Source organism: Eumetopias jubatus, unplaced genomic scaffold (genome assembly GCF_037043125.1).
Source record: "Eumetopias jubatus isolate StellerSeaLion01/CBP00866 unplaced genomic scaffold, mEumJub1_p1.0 scaffold_11, whole genome shotgun sequence".
Lineage (NCBI taxonomy): Eukaryota > Metazoa > Chordata > Mammalia > Carnivora > Otariidae > Eumetopias > Eumetopias jubatus.
The window spans coordinates 117,829,182-117,844,372 of NW_028274817.1; the positions used below are offsets into that span (position 1 = coordinate 117,829,182).

The following is a 15,191-nucleotide window of genomic DNA, read 5'->3' on the forward strand; positions in this document are numbered from 1 at the left end:
CTGACCACTCCCCACGAAATGCCAGAAACACTGCCCTTCCAGTTGTGACAACCACAGATGTCTCCAGACATTGCAAAATATCCCCTGGGGGGCCGAAGCGCCCCAGGTTGAGAGCCACGGTTCTATAGATATCGAAGAGGCAGGCCTAAATTGACCTTGCTCTGTCTTTGCCACCCCCCTTTTTGAAAGGGCCCCTTTGGTTTGTGAGCAGTGGCAGAGCTTCCAGCTGGTTGACTCACTTCAGTAAAAGAGGTCAGCTGCACTTGTAGTCTGGTGTCACATAAAGCCTTGCTTCTCGAAGTGGGGTCTTCGTGAGAACTGTTCCCTTCTTCACTGACGATTGGGTCCTTTCGCAGGGAGAGGCAAAATATCGGTAGTTATGTTTAAAAGGTCTTGAGTCCACCTCAACGACCTGGAGAGAATTTGAAAAATGCAGGTTGGCGTGGAGAGATCAGCTGATAACGATCAGGGTTAATATACTGAAAAGTCACCGGTGCCCCGGATCAGGTGAAAAATGACTAGATGCGATAAAAATAGATACCCTTCCGGAGGGGTTGTTACGAGCCAGACACTGTTTTAACTGCTTTGTATGTATTAACTCGTCAAATACTAAAAAAAAAAAAAAAAAAAAGAGGTAAACATATATATATATATATATTTTTTTTTTTTTTTTTTTTACAAGTACTGGAATTGACGCACATACCAGGTAAGTGATAGTTACACAGGCAGGAAACATCAAATACCTTCTTATCAGACCAAATTGCTATGCAAACATTATGTACAAATCGGTCATTGTCTCACATATAAACAATGACCGATCCAGAGTGGCAATAGGAGAAGAGATCCCATTGAAAACAGTAACAAAAATATGAACTACTTGGGAAGAAAACCAGCACAGAACGTTCAGGAACGAAGGAGGTAGGGAGGAAGGCAGGAGACTAGAATGCTCTACCTCGCGGGCTGCTGGCTTTCCACCTGCCCCCAGGTCCACTCTGCACGCCTTTCCATCCCGCTCCGTGTCCCGGGAGGCTGAGCTATATGAACTTCATCAACTGGTTGGTGCTAAAGGCTGCTTGGTGGCTTTAGCCAATGTGGAAAGGGGTCAGGGTATTTATCCCCGTGGCTCCCTCCCTTTGCAAGGCTGGGGGTAGGGCTGCAACCCTCTAATGACGCTTTCGTCAGGTGATGCTCTCCTTGAGACCACTCTTCCCCAATTGCACTGATTGTTCCTTCCCCTTGCCTTTGGAGGCCTGGGGTTGTGAAGACCTGCCCTGAAGCGCCCTACTCTCCTGATTTCCCTGAATCCTGTCCAAACTGTCTTTAAAAGAAATCGGAGGGGGAGATGAACCATGAGAGACGATGGACTCTGAAAAACAAACTGAGGGTTCTAGAGGGGAGGGGGGTGGGGGATGGGTTAGCCCGGTGATGGGTATTAAGGAGGGCACGTCCTGCGTGGAGCACTGGGTGTTATATGCAAACAATGAATCATGGAACACTACGTCAAGAACTAATGATGTACTGTATGGTGATTAACATAACATAATAAAAAAAGATTAGGAGGTCAGTTCCTTACTACGGTATCTACAAATTTATATGTGTTTTTGTTTGTTTGTTTTATTTTTTCCTCAGTGCACCCACTTCTGTAACTAGAAAATAAATTCACTTTTTAGTAGGAAAAAAAAGGCACTTTGCTAAATTCATCAATTTCTTCCTTTGAGCGTGCGACCTGTTGCTGGCCAGGACCCAGGAGTCGGTGAAGGAGATGTAAATAAATGAAGAGAAGTAAGGCACCGTTAGGGCTAGAGTCCACAACACTGTAAAAAAAGGAAACCTTGCTTAAATTGATTTATAAATGCTGTGCAACCCCAACCAAATACCAAGAGGATTTCATGAGTAACTTGCCAGATTGACTCTAAATGGGGAGGCATTTTGGAAATCAGTTGAGCATTTTTGTTTATCCCAAAGATTAGGGTTATCTCCTAAAATAATGATGACACCTACAAGAATGAACAATAACCCCATAATAACTCAATGTTGATTTTGTATTCAAATTTGCCCAGTTTGTCCCCAGTGTTGTCTCCTTTAATAGAGAAAATATTTGTTATAGAAATGAGGCACCGGATCTGACTGGGTTAAGACCACATGTGAGGGGGCGCCTGGGTGGCTCAGTGGGTTGAGCGTCTGCCTTCGGCTCGGGTCGTGATCTCGGGGTCCTGGGATCGAGCCCTGTGTGGGGCTCTCTGCTCAGCGGGGAGTCGGCCTCTCCCTCTCTCTCTGATCCTCCTCCGCTTGTGCTCTTTCTCAAATAAATAAATAAAATCCTTAAAAAAAAAAAAGACCACATGTGAGAATAGCCAGGTAACTTATATTCTTTTTTTTTTTTTAAGATTTATTTATTTATTTTGAGAGAGTGAGAATGAGAGAGAGAGTACATGGGAGGGGGGAGGGTTGGAGGGAGAAGCAGTCTCCTCGCCTAGCAGGGAGCCCGATGCGGGACTCGATCCCGGGACTCCAGGATCATGACCCGAGCCGCAGGCAGTCGCTTAACCGACTGAGCCACCCAGGCACCCAAGCCAGGTAACTTCTAAATGGAAAAGTACCAAAGGGAGGATTTCGCTTCCAGATCTATAAACGCATTATAACGATGCATTGCCTACGGCACGGTCCCAGCACGTCAATGAAAGAGAGGAGATACCAGAATTAAGCAAAGGCACATATGGGACATTAGCTTAAAGTCCCATCAATGACAAAAGAAATTATTAAAATAATGTTGGGCAGCTGGCTTAAAGTTTAGAAAAAATTCAGCTATAGTCTTACCTCGTTTCTTACACCAAAATTAATTTCAAATGGTTCAAAAATTTAATGTAAAACCTTGAACGTTAAAAGTACCAGGAGAAACCATAGAGAGATATTTTTACAATCTTAAAGTGAGAAAGCCGCTCCACATATGAAGACAACAACAAACAAACAAAACCCCAACAGCAGCAACCTCAGAGTCTAAAGGGAAACACGGAAATATTTGACTACATAAAAATAAATCTAGTCTCTCATCTGCCAGGGAGGGATGAGGCTTTGTGATCAGTAAAGACACATCCATGTTTCATACGGTAAGATCCTGAGAAATGATGATACTCTGTACATGGCGTATTGACTATGCTTTCTTGTCTTGTTATTGATCCTAGATTCGTATCTCCTAGTTCCCCAATGATACTGCAGACCCCGAGAGTTAGGAATGCGATGTCCCCAGCACCCTGTCCTCAGCAGGTAGTGAAGAAATCAAGCTTCATGATGATAAAGATGAAAGTGATCTTGAGGGCGCCTGGGTGGCTCAGTTGGTTAAGCGACTGCCTTCGGCTCAAGTCACGATCCTGGAGTCCTGGGATTGAGTCCCGCATCAGGCTCTCTGCTTAGCGGGGAGTCTGCTTCTCCCTCGGACCCTCCCCCCTCTCGTGCTCTCTCTCTCTCTATCTCATTCTCTCTCTCAAATAAATAAATAAAATCTTTAAAAAAAGAAAGGAAAGTGATCTTGAAAACAAGAACAATTCAATCAGTTAGGTCAATCTTGAGAGGAAGATGGTTACACAAATCAGTCAATTGAAGTGACCAGTCATCTGATGAGTTTCACTAGCTGCTTAAATTAACCAGTTCGGTCAAGTGTCACTTGTCTAGTAGTCGAGCATAAAGAAAGCCTATTTTTTTTTTATTCAAAAGATCCTAAGTCCTCCTTAAATCAATGTTGTGAATTCAGTAGCAGAATGGTTATTGACTTTCTAATAATCGATAATGTCATTCTACTTTAACTTCAATTATATCAGTGGCCTGGTTGTTTAAATAAAATCTTCCTTTTTCTGCCCAACCTGATCTTGAAAACTTTCCACTCTATAGAAGAGCGGAAGGAATTACACAACCCAGCCTGGAGGCCTGCAGCCTGACTGCAAAAGTTAAGAGTGAGCCCCGTTGGTTTTCTCTCTTTGTTTGTGGATATATATGTATGTATTTGTTTTTTTTTTAAGATTTTATTTGTTTATTTATTTGCCAGAGAGAGAGCACAAGCAGGGGGAGCAGCAGGCAGAGGGAGAGGGAGAAGCAGGCTTCCCGCGGAGCAGGGAGCCCGATGCGGGGCTCGATCCCAGGACCCTGGACCATGACCTGAGCCGAAGGCAGACGCTTAACAACTGAGCCACCCAGGCGCCCCTGTATTTGTTTTCTTAATCATTTGAAAGTTGCGAACAACATGATATTTTACCCTAAGCACGTAAGCCTGTATCTTCTAAAATAAGGATGACAACTAAGAGTTAACAATAATCCCATAATCCTATCTCATGTTGATTCTATATTCACGTCTCCAGTGTGTCCCCAAACCATCTTTTATTAGCTTTTTTTTTTTCCCCCTGATTCAGGAGACGCTCAAGTGTTCACACAGTGAGTTTGGTTATGTCTCTGTAAACTTTTTACACTTTCTTTATGCAAAACATTTTTTTAAAGATTTTATTTATTTATTCATGACAGACAGAGGGAGAGAGAGACAGAGAGAGAGAGAGAGAGAGAAGCAGAGGGAGAAGCAGGCTCCCAAGGAGCAGGGAGCCCGATGCGGGACTCGATCCCAGGACCCTGAGACCACCACCTGAGCCAAAGGCAGACGCTTAACCATCTGAGCCACCCAGGCGCGCCCAAAACATTTTTTTTAACGGATGTCACCCCCAAAGGTAACTTTAAGCTCTGTGACAAAAATGTTCTCCTGAATGGCAGACCTATATTTCCAGTTATGTGCTGGACGGTTTCATATATACAAAGAGGGACAAATTCTTCTGGAACAAAGCCCTAAGATTTTGAAACATTAAGGTGTAAAAGCTGGAAAAAAGTTGTTTTGTTTTTTTTTTTTACAAAAACAAACAAACAAAAAGAACACTGCCATTTAAAAGCTACAAGAGGGTGCCTGGGTGGCTCAGTCGTTAAGCGTCTGCCTTCGGCTCAGGTCATGATCCCAGGGTCCTGGGATCGAGTCCCACATCGGGCTCCCTGCTTCTCCCTCTGCCACTCCCCCTGCTTGTGTTCCCTCTCTCGCTGTCTCTCTCTCTCTGTCAAATAAATAAATGAAATCTTAAAAAAATTATATATATATATATAAAGGACTTCTGTTTTGTATTTTAATAGTATACATTTATATGGTATAGAACTTTTATAAATAGAGGGGGAGAAATTGTGCTTGGGGTCCCCAAGACCACCCCCAGGTTTGAAGGTCCATGGGACTCAGCCTATAGTTTACCCACAGCTATGATTCTTTATAGTGAAAGGACACAAACCAAAATCAGTAAAGAGAAAAGGTGTATGGGGCAATGACCAGAGGAAGCCAGGCATAAGCTTCCAGAATCTTCTCCCAGGGGAGGCCCACAGGAAGCACTTAATTCCCCCAGCAACCAGTTGACAAGACACATGTAAAATGTTGTCTACCAGGGAAACTCATTTTAGAGACGAAGCACCCAGGGTTTTTTGTGGGGGACTGGTCACGTAGGCACCCTCTACCTAGCATGTGCCAAAATTCCAGGCTCCCGGACAGACAGCTGGTGTTCTACGTACATCATAGTGTTTACAAAAACAGTTGAGTTGCAGTGAGTCACTCTTATCAGTTCTGGGAATGGTGAGAAACTACTAGAAATCCCAGTCCCCAGATTCCAAAGGCCAACCTTCAAAGCTTTCTGAGGAGAGCAGTCTGCAGCCTGCTCTGTTGTCTCTTCTGTACGATACCCAGAGACACCCATGCACAGATGGGTACGGAGGGAAAGATGGTCCGCTCTCCTCACTCACCATCCACCCACTTCCATCCCACCCCTACCCCCATCTCCACAAGGAGTCATTGTCTGTGGTTTATCCTTACTCGTCTTCCCCAAGTTTCTTTATATCTGCAGACCACTGGCCTCGGGGAGTGAAGGACCAGACTTTCCCAGGCCCCAGAAGCCAGCCGGTCTGTCGGAAGCGACCTTGGCTTTCTGATTAGCCTAGCTACTTTTTTAGCAAAATGTTTTTCTTTTTCTAGGTCACACAAAGGATTTTCCTAACCTCCCTTGGTGTATCTGTAGACCTTGCCCTCCTTTGCAGAAAGAACCGAGTCCTCCCACACGTCACGAAACAGAAACCGGACGCCCCCGGCTCCAGCCCGAGCACCAACGTAAGGTTTGTAGCTGGCACCATCCAGTCGGCCCGGCATCAGGAAACGTTGCAGGCCACTGCACTCGCTGCGCTGGTGAGCCACCCTGAACCCCTTTCAAAACCCCTGGGCCAGGCAGAAACCTCGGAGTTGGCCTTCGAACAAGAGCCTGCCTTCTCCCCAGGTGGCTGGCCTCCTGAATAAAGCTCCTATTCCCTGCCGGTCAAAACTGGTCTCTTGAGTGATGGCCTTTCGGGATGAAGACCAGCCAAATTTGGGTTGGGTCACAGTACACTTTGTTAGCAAATACTTTGTTCCCCTGTTGCTTTTTCCATTCAGAGTTCTACGCCAGACCCCTGAGGATGTATAGGCAGCATCCTCCGCTTCTGGATATTCCCCAAGTTGTCTAACCATCTCTCTATCGATGGACATGTGGCTTGTTCCAGAGCTTCGCTATTACAAGCAGTAGTGCAACGACTAACCTTGAACTATGAAGGACCTTCTGCTGAAGAGTTCATTGTCAGCTACCCCGCAGGCTGAGTGACGACACAGAGATGGCCACGTTGTCGGCCCAGTCCCCTGCGGCTTCGTTAGCTCAAGAGAAATTACTGGATGTTGAAGATAGACTGCTTCAAGTTCTCCCGTGAGAACAGGCCTCTCATTGGCTGGATGCCTCGTACTTGGTTTTCTAAGCCTGACTGTATTTCTTTTTTCCTTTTCGGTGGAAATAAAGAGGATCAGGCATGGCCCTTGGTGGGTTGTTAAGGTGTCGTGCAGGGCTGCTAAATGTAGCAAATTGGCACAGGCTTATACTAAACAATTATTTCTTGTTTATCTGAAATTCAAATTTAATTGGGTATCCTGGATTTTTATCTGGCAGCCCTGGTTTAGTGTCATATTTTTAATCTAGCGACTTAAACATTGCAAAACTCCCGGGATTAGGTCTCTGCCATTGAAAGCTGACATCCAGCGTGGCAGCTGAGCAAGCACTCAGCTGGGGACAGAAGCCCCACGTGGCAGTCCCTATCCTGCCATTTGACTCCAACACGGACACCAGAGTAGTTCCGCAGAAACTTCGCATCATGCATCCTCTCCTAAAGCTGATGGGAACCTAAATTAAGTCCCTTTACACAAATTGCTCCAGTCCACCGAATGCTGAGTCCCCAGCACGGGGAAGTATGACGTCTTATGTTTCTCTTTGTGAGTTGCTTAATTTGGGTGAGCACGCGAGCAAGGGGTAGGTATTAACCCCATCTCCCATTCCCCGATTTCTGCTGTTCCCACTCGCAGATGCTGGCTGTCAGGGTCTGCTTGATGAAAGGAAGAGAGGACTTTAATGGCAAGCATCATGGTATTTTTATAACGAGTCTGAACTTTTAACCCCTTCAGTTAGATACAGCCATGACCGTTTTCAAATAATATTCTTTGTTAGAAATTTGCAGATACCGTGAGCCAGCTCTCTGTGGGAGGCGGAAGCAGAACACAGCCTACAGAATCCATTGTCAAGCCCCAGTATCATCATTAACCTTGTCTTTTGCTTCTCTCCCCCCACCCCATAAACTGAAATACCAAGTGCCTCTCTGCTTAGTCCTGTAAGTTTCATTTCACCTTGAAATGAAAGTGTTCTGAAGATGCCCTCGACAGGATATGCAAATCCGTATAACAAAACCCTTCCTTCGCATCGAGGTCTGGTCCCCAGTATTAGTGTTCACCAGATGACTCCAAAGGGTCGGATGCTTTGAAAAAAGGCCCCAGATGCAAATAATGGCGTAGATGATGTGGTTAAAAAGAGAAAAGACTATTTATGGATGTAATGGTCTCCAAGCAGCGGGCTTTCTCATCGTCTGGTCTCCATAGCCCCAAGAGTGGATTTGTTAGTAGCGAGGCACGGTGGAAAGACACTCGCTTGGGATTTGAGGGACAAGACTATCTCATAAAAAACGTTAACTCACAAGCACACATTCCTTCACCCTGTTGATGATTCCGTTGAGTTAGAGGCACCATCATTCACAACACTTGAGATGTTGCTGTGACGGTATTTGGTGGATGTGATTAACCTTTACATAATCAGTTAACTTTAAGCAAAGGAGATTGCCCTTGATAACGTGCGTGGGTGGGCCTCACCAAATTAGTTGAAGGCCTTAAAAGCAAAAACTGATTTCCCACAGGACTAGGAATTCCGCCCTAAGACTGTAACATAGAAATCCTGCTTGACTTTCCAGCCTGCGGCCTGCCCTACAGAATTCAGATTTGAAAAAGTAACCATGATTTCATTGACTTTTTATTGTTCTTTACCTAACCAATGATACTGAAAAAAATGGTGTCAAATAAAACTTCAGTAATTTTTCTCTTGGTTCTAGCTTCCCTCCTACTTATTAAAGGAGAGTCTCATATTAATAAAACCATTGGAAATTACTTAGATATTAAGCAGTGTGTGTTGAACCCCTTATTACAAATGATTAAGTAATATTTGTCTTAATATTTTTTGGTAATAACTATATTTGCACCAATGGAATATTAATATAAGAGCATTATCTTATACTTTGTGTTCCTAAAAAACCAGCATTGTCTTTTTTTCTTCATAAAATCAAAGCATTAGAGGGGCGCCTGGTGGCTCAGTCGTTAAGCGTCTGCCTTCGGCTCAGGTCATGGCCTCGGGGTCCTGTGGTCGGGCCCCGCATCAGGCTCCCAGCTCTGCGGGAAGCCTGCTTCTCCCTCTCCTCCCTCTGTCCCTTCCCCCTCACCCATGCTCTCTCTCTCTCATGCTTTTTCAAATAAAATAAAATCTTAAAAAAAATTTAAAAAGTAAGGGGCGCCTGGGTGGCTCAGTTGGTTGGGCGACTGCTTTCGGCTCAGGTCATGATCCTGGAGTCCCGGGATCGAGTCCCACATCGGGCTCCCTGCTCGGCAGGGAGTCTGCTTCTCCCTCGGACCATCCCCCGTCTCATGTGCTCTCTCTCTCTCTCTCTCTCTCTCTCATTCTCACTCTCTCAAAATAAATAAATAAATCTTAAAAAAAAATTAAAAAGTAAATAAAATAAAAGCATTAGAAACAACTCAAATACCCCAAGCAACTAAGTATCTGGCAATGATAGTTAAATGAACACAAATATCAGAAACTTCTATTCTAGGTACATTTGAATGGTCAAATAAGTTGAAAACCATTATTCTCTCCAAATGTCCACAATGCAGGCCTAACTTTTGGGTTGAATACAATAGTTACAATTATGCACAATGAAATGTGACTATAACTTACCAGAGTCAGAGGCATTTTTATTAAAGCAGGAAAGGATCTTCTCCTACATGACACACAGCGATCACCACCTTGGCAAGGGCCAGGCAACAATTTCATTGTTTTTGTTGCTGTTGTTGTTGTTTAAAAATATTTATTTATTTGTCAGAGAGAGAGAGAGAGAGAGCACAAGCAGGGGGAGTGGCAGAGGCAGAGGGAGAAGCGGACGCCCCACTGAGCAGGGAGCTGGACGCAGGGCTCGACCCCAGGACCCTGGGATCATGAGCTGAGCCGAAGGCAGACGTTTAACCAACAGTGACACCCAGGCGCCCCAATTTCATTGTTTTTTAAATTGAGATATAATTGACATATAACATTATATTAGTTTTAGGTGTTACAACGTGATGATTTGATATCTGTATATATTGAGAAATGATCACCACAATAAGTCTACGTAACCTCCCCCACCACACACAGCTACAAATTTTTTTAAATCAATTTCATTTTAACCAGTATTTTTTGGAAGCTCCTTAGGTGGTTCCAATGTGCAACCAAGTTTGCCAACTACTATACTAGAAAACTTCGCCTTGCAGAGTAGTTCTCAAACCTTGGTGTACGGAACCCTGCGGCTGCCCCTCCTCCCCGTGCATGCCACACCCCCATACTCAGAGTTCCTGATACAATACGGCTGGATGGGGTCTGAGAATTTGCCTTTTTCCTAAGTTCCCCAGTGATGCAGATGCTGCTCATCCAGGACCAAACTTTGAGAACCACTGTCCTACAAAATTACCATTATCTGAGAACCATCCACGACCCAGTGCTGTTATTTTGAATCTCCCCATGTTGGTATGACGCTGAAAAAGGACCAGGCAATGGTGGGAGTGCAATTGGCACTTTCTGGAAGAAAGAAGGTGAACAACCAAATCTACAGGAGCAAGCATTCAGGTTGATGGAAGTTAGCACAGCACATTTTGTGCTTTTCCTCACTGCCCTGAGGCTTAATGATAAAGTGCACCTTCATGATACAGTGGTTAGTCATCAGAGGTTGCCTGGGTTCCAGCAAACATCTCTGGTTGAAGCAGGAAGAGGTCCTGTTTCCTCTAAGGAACTGTGTGGCCTTACTGAGCCAGTCACTTCATCCCTTTGAGCCTTAACTTAGTTTCCTCACCTGTAAAATGAGAGGGGACTCATTTGGTCTCGAATGTTCCATCACACTCCAAAATCCAATCAATTCCATGACATTTGACAAGAGAGGTGATGGAGTCTATGGTTTGAGCACGGAAGACTTTGGCCATTTCAGCGCCCAGGAGTTCGATGGCCTTGGGCATCACCATTAGTCTTCGCGCTGGCTTCTCACAGCAGGGTGAAAAATCACCAAAGGGCCAGGAAACCTGCCACCTGCCCAGTGCACCGAAAACTCTGCTCTCCAGAGGTCACCTGAAGTCAGACTCAAATTCAGTCACCTCTTTGACGGTTGCTGTTTTAATCAGTTTCGTGATTAAAACGAAACCAAAAAAACCCCACACCTCATGACCCACTCTGAGGCTGGAACCATTCCTAGAGGAAACTGAGAAAACAAATAACTTAGTGACCTACTCAAATCTCACCCAACTCCTGCCAGATGTAGGGATCAGTGTGTGTAGCCCTGCATCAAAAGGATAATGTCATTATTTCGGTATTAATTTCAAGTCCTACCAAAACAATGCCGCTTAATTTTTTTCAGTGGTTGATGATCGCCATTGCCTTCTTCACTTTGTTCCAGAACGCTTTTTTCACTTGAAATTGGTCCAGAAGCCAGGATGGATCTGCTCTGGAATTCTGACCTGAATGAATGTCAGGAAAGAGGATCAAGGAAGAAGGTCCTGGTTAGAATCCATCAGTGGTTCTCGACCAGGAGCAAGTTTGCCCCCCCACCCCGCCTCCCGGGGAAAATGTGGCAATGTCTGGAGACAGGCTTTTCGTTGTTACATATGTGTGTGTGTGGTGGGGGGTTGGGGGGAGGCATTACTACCTACGTCTCTTCTGTAGAGGCCAGGGAGGCTGCTAAATCTCCTAGAGCTCACAGGGCAGCCCCCACGGCAAAGGATGACCCAGCCCAAAACACCAATAGTGCTGAGGTTGAGAAACCCTGACACAATTCTCCTGGGGCGGGGGAACCAAAAGAAAATGGCCAGAGGGACAAAGAAGAGGGAGCAGAGGGGATCTGTCCCCGGGGAGAGGCATCTGAGCCCAGGGAAAGGCTGGTCCTCATTAGCTCATCCAGCTTCCCTCCCTTTCCCTCAGCAACTCCCCTCCTCCCCCTGTTTTCCTTCCTCACCTCAGGCCTTCCCTGCCCCCACTCTGAAATGCCTCCATCGGGGACCCTGAGACATTTCTTGGGGATAAAACTGGCTCTGGGGAAAATATGTGATAAACAGAAGAAGCTAGTAAATGTAGGAAAAAGTGCTTAACATCGGTAGCGCAGCAGAAATGGCTATTAAAACAATAAAGCAACTTAAAGCAGGTTTTTAACCTGGAAGAGATGTGCTGGCACTTTTTAAACAGGTGCACTTTTGTTCTATTTTACATTTAATGCTGAGTGTGACTGCCTCGGTAAGCTCAAGATAGAAATGATTCTGATTTCAGATTTTTTTTTTTTTTTTAACACCATCAAACGCACACAAAACCAAAGCAGGATATAGCAGAGAGCGGGGAGAGGGAGAAAGCATTGTGATCAGCTCTTTCCGACCACCCACCGCTGTGGCGGCCCTGGCCCCCAATAAATGATCACATCCAATCAAAGTCCATGGAAGCAAGTGGCATTTCTCAGACCGATTACAGTGCCTAACTTGTGTGCATATAACAGAACAGCTTCAAATGACCAGGGTCGTTCATGACTGCACAGATGCAAATTCGGAAGGAATTAGTGACTCATCAAAAACTAGTCTTCTTGTGCCATCTGGTTTTTCTCCGCCCGCTCTTTAATTCATAGGATGTTGTCTGTGAATTTTGTCTTCACCCAGTGTTGCCCTTTGAGGGCTCTGAATGCAGTCAGTGGGGGAAATGAATGCACATTGCTGAGGACAGGGGTCTGTCCCCTTTTCAATACTTGGAGACTGCTCAGTAGCCCAGGTCCTAAACAGAGGATATTGTGGGGCTTGAAGAAATTTAGGGTTTGTTTCTTGGTCCCTCAGGTGAGTACCTGTCAGTGGCACTTCCTGAGTTCATTGTACAGCAAATATACATCAAAATGTGCCCCCCGGGGAATCAACCTGATGGTTTTAAAGAGTGACACGCTCGAGTCCTCAATTTTTTTCTGTGGTTCATAGTCTTGGCGTCAATGTAAGGAGGTACTGGATTTCATGCTCCCTTGTCTAGGGCAAATCAGAGAATTATACATCCTCAGACACGAGGGCCAAGTGCTCACAGATCCATGACCCCTCCTCAATGCTCAGAAGGGCCATGCCCATCAGTGAACGTTCTTCGGGACAGCCTGCCCCGGGGTTTCTGAAGACCACTTACGGCACCGAGGGCAGCTGTGCCAAGGACTGGCAGTCTTGCCGGGTCTCAAATGCATTTTCTAAAAGTGCCTCCCTTTTTCCTCCTTTATTCGTGACTACAGCCCTTCGGCTTCTACAGTTACTTGACAAGGTTTTTTTTTTTTTTTTAAAGATTTTATTTATTTATTTGAGAGAGAGAGAATGAGAGCCAGAGAGCACGAGAGGGAAGAGGGTCAGAGGGAGAAGCAGATCCCCCGCTGAGCAGGGAGCCCGATGTGGGACTGGATCCCGGGACTCCAGGATCATGACCTGAGCCGAAGGCAGTCGCTTAACCAACTGAGCCACCCAGGCGCCCGATTTTTTTTTTTTTTTTTGGCTGAGGCAGGCACCGGGGATCCAGAACCATCTACCTTAGAAGACAGAATGAGGGTGACCAAGCATGCTGGTTTGCTCAGGACTGAGGGGCTTCCTGGAACGCGGGGCTTCCGGTGCTAAAATTGAGAAAGTTCCCGGCCAGACAACAGAAGTGGTTCACCTGATGGGGACGTAACCGTCTTGGCCTCTTTGGAACCACAACCTTTAGTTACTAGCTATTCCCACCGAATCTAGACTAGATAGCATAGCCTATGAAGACTATTAAAACCCCCTATTAAAGGGCACTTCAGCAATCATCCACCCTCTCAGTTTTGCAGAGATACTCAGACTCAGCGTGGTGTAGACATTTTCCCAAGGTCACACAGCTTGCTAGTGGTATATCAGGAACCAGACTCTAGGGTGCCACACTCCTGATTTAGGACACTGTCCACGGCATGCCATCTTTCGCTCTCCCAGTCTCTTTTTATCGCTCTTTTAAAATGTAAATGGAAAAATAAAAGAAAATGTAAAATGATTTCTGCTGGTTTTTCTTTTGACCGTGGGACTCTGCCATTAGAACAGTGTAAACCGGGGCAGGGGCGGGGGGTGGGGGGCGGCGGCGAGGAGTGGGGGCGGGTGAGGATGGTGGCAGCGGAGGCCACGAACTGCATCATGGAGGTCTCCCGTGGCCAGGCAGAAAGCAGCGAGAAGCCCGAGGCCGAGGACACAACGTCCAAAGATGACTACTTTATTCCTGTGCTCACTTCGGCATTCACGAGGAGATGCTGAAAGATAAGGTGCGAGCCCTCAGGTACCAAAACTCCCAGGTTTCACAACCCGCATCTCTTCAAGGACAAGGTGGTGCCGGATGTGGGCTCAGGCACAGGGATCCTCTGTATGTTGGCTGCCAAGGCTGGAGCCCACAAGGTCACTGGGATCAAGTGTTCCAGTATCTCTGATTATACGGTGAAGATTGCCGAAGCCAACAAGTTAGACCACGTGGTGACCATCATCAAGGGGAAGGTGAAGGAGGTGGAGCGTCCGTGGAGAACGTAGACCTCAGCATCAGCGAGTGGATGGGCTACTGCCTCTCCGACGGGTCAATGCTCAACACCGTGCTCTATGCCCGTGACAAGTGGTTGGCACCTGATGGGCCTCATCTTCCTAGACCGAGCCACACGGTACGTGACAGCCACTGAAGACTGGCGGTACAAAGATGACAAGAGCCACTGGTGGGAGAATGTATATGGCTTTCATGTGTCTTGCATCAAAGATGTGGCCATCAGGGACCCCCTGGTGGATGTGGGCTACATGGACCCCATGTAGCTGCTCACCAACGCCTGCCTCATAAAGGAGGTGGACATCTACATGGTCAAGGTGGAAGACCCGACCTTCACCTCCCTCTTCTGCTGCAAGATGCGGAATAACGACGTGCATGCACCGGTGGCCTACTTCAACATCGAGGACACCTGCTGTAGCAAGAGCACCGGCTTCTCCACCAGCTCCGAGCCCCCCGCCCTGACACGCACCTGAAGCAGACTATGTTCTGCGCGGAGGACCACCTGACAGCAAAGACGGGCGAGATCTTTGGCACCATTGGCATATGGCCCAGTGCCGAGAATGACGACGACACGGACTTCACGGGCCAGCTGTGTGAGCTGTCCTGCTCCACCGACTACTGGACGTGCCGAGGGGGCACCGGCTTCTCCCACCCCGGCAGGGCTGGCGCCGTATGGGCCTGGGGGCTCCCCCTCCTCTCCTTCCCTCCTTCAGAAGGGGTCCTAGGGGCCTGGGCTGGGGAGAGCACAACATGAAATGTGTTTTCCGTAACTGACATTCTCTTTTGGTGGCATTTATGCCAATGAATCCTCAGCTGGGGGGAAAAAAAAAGTATCAACTGCCCTTACTGTTTATATTGGGCACCACTTTTTGGTTGGCTTTATGCTGGGAAGGAGAATCGAATCGGGTTGCTGTGAATGGC

The 15,191-nt window shown here is 46.5% G+C and overlaps 1 pseudogene; it reads left to right on the forward strand.

The window, feature by feature from the left end:
- Nucleotides 1-13,852: 13,852 nt before the first annotated feature.
- Nucleotides 13,853-15,024, forward strand: LOC114218053 (protein arginine N-methyltransferase 1 pseudogene; annotated as a pseudogene).
- Nucleotides 15,025-15,191: the final 167 nt, after the last annotated feature.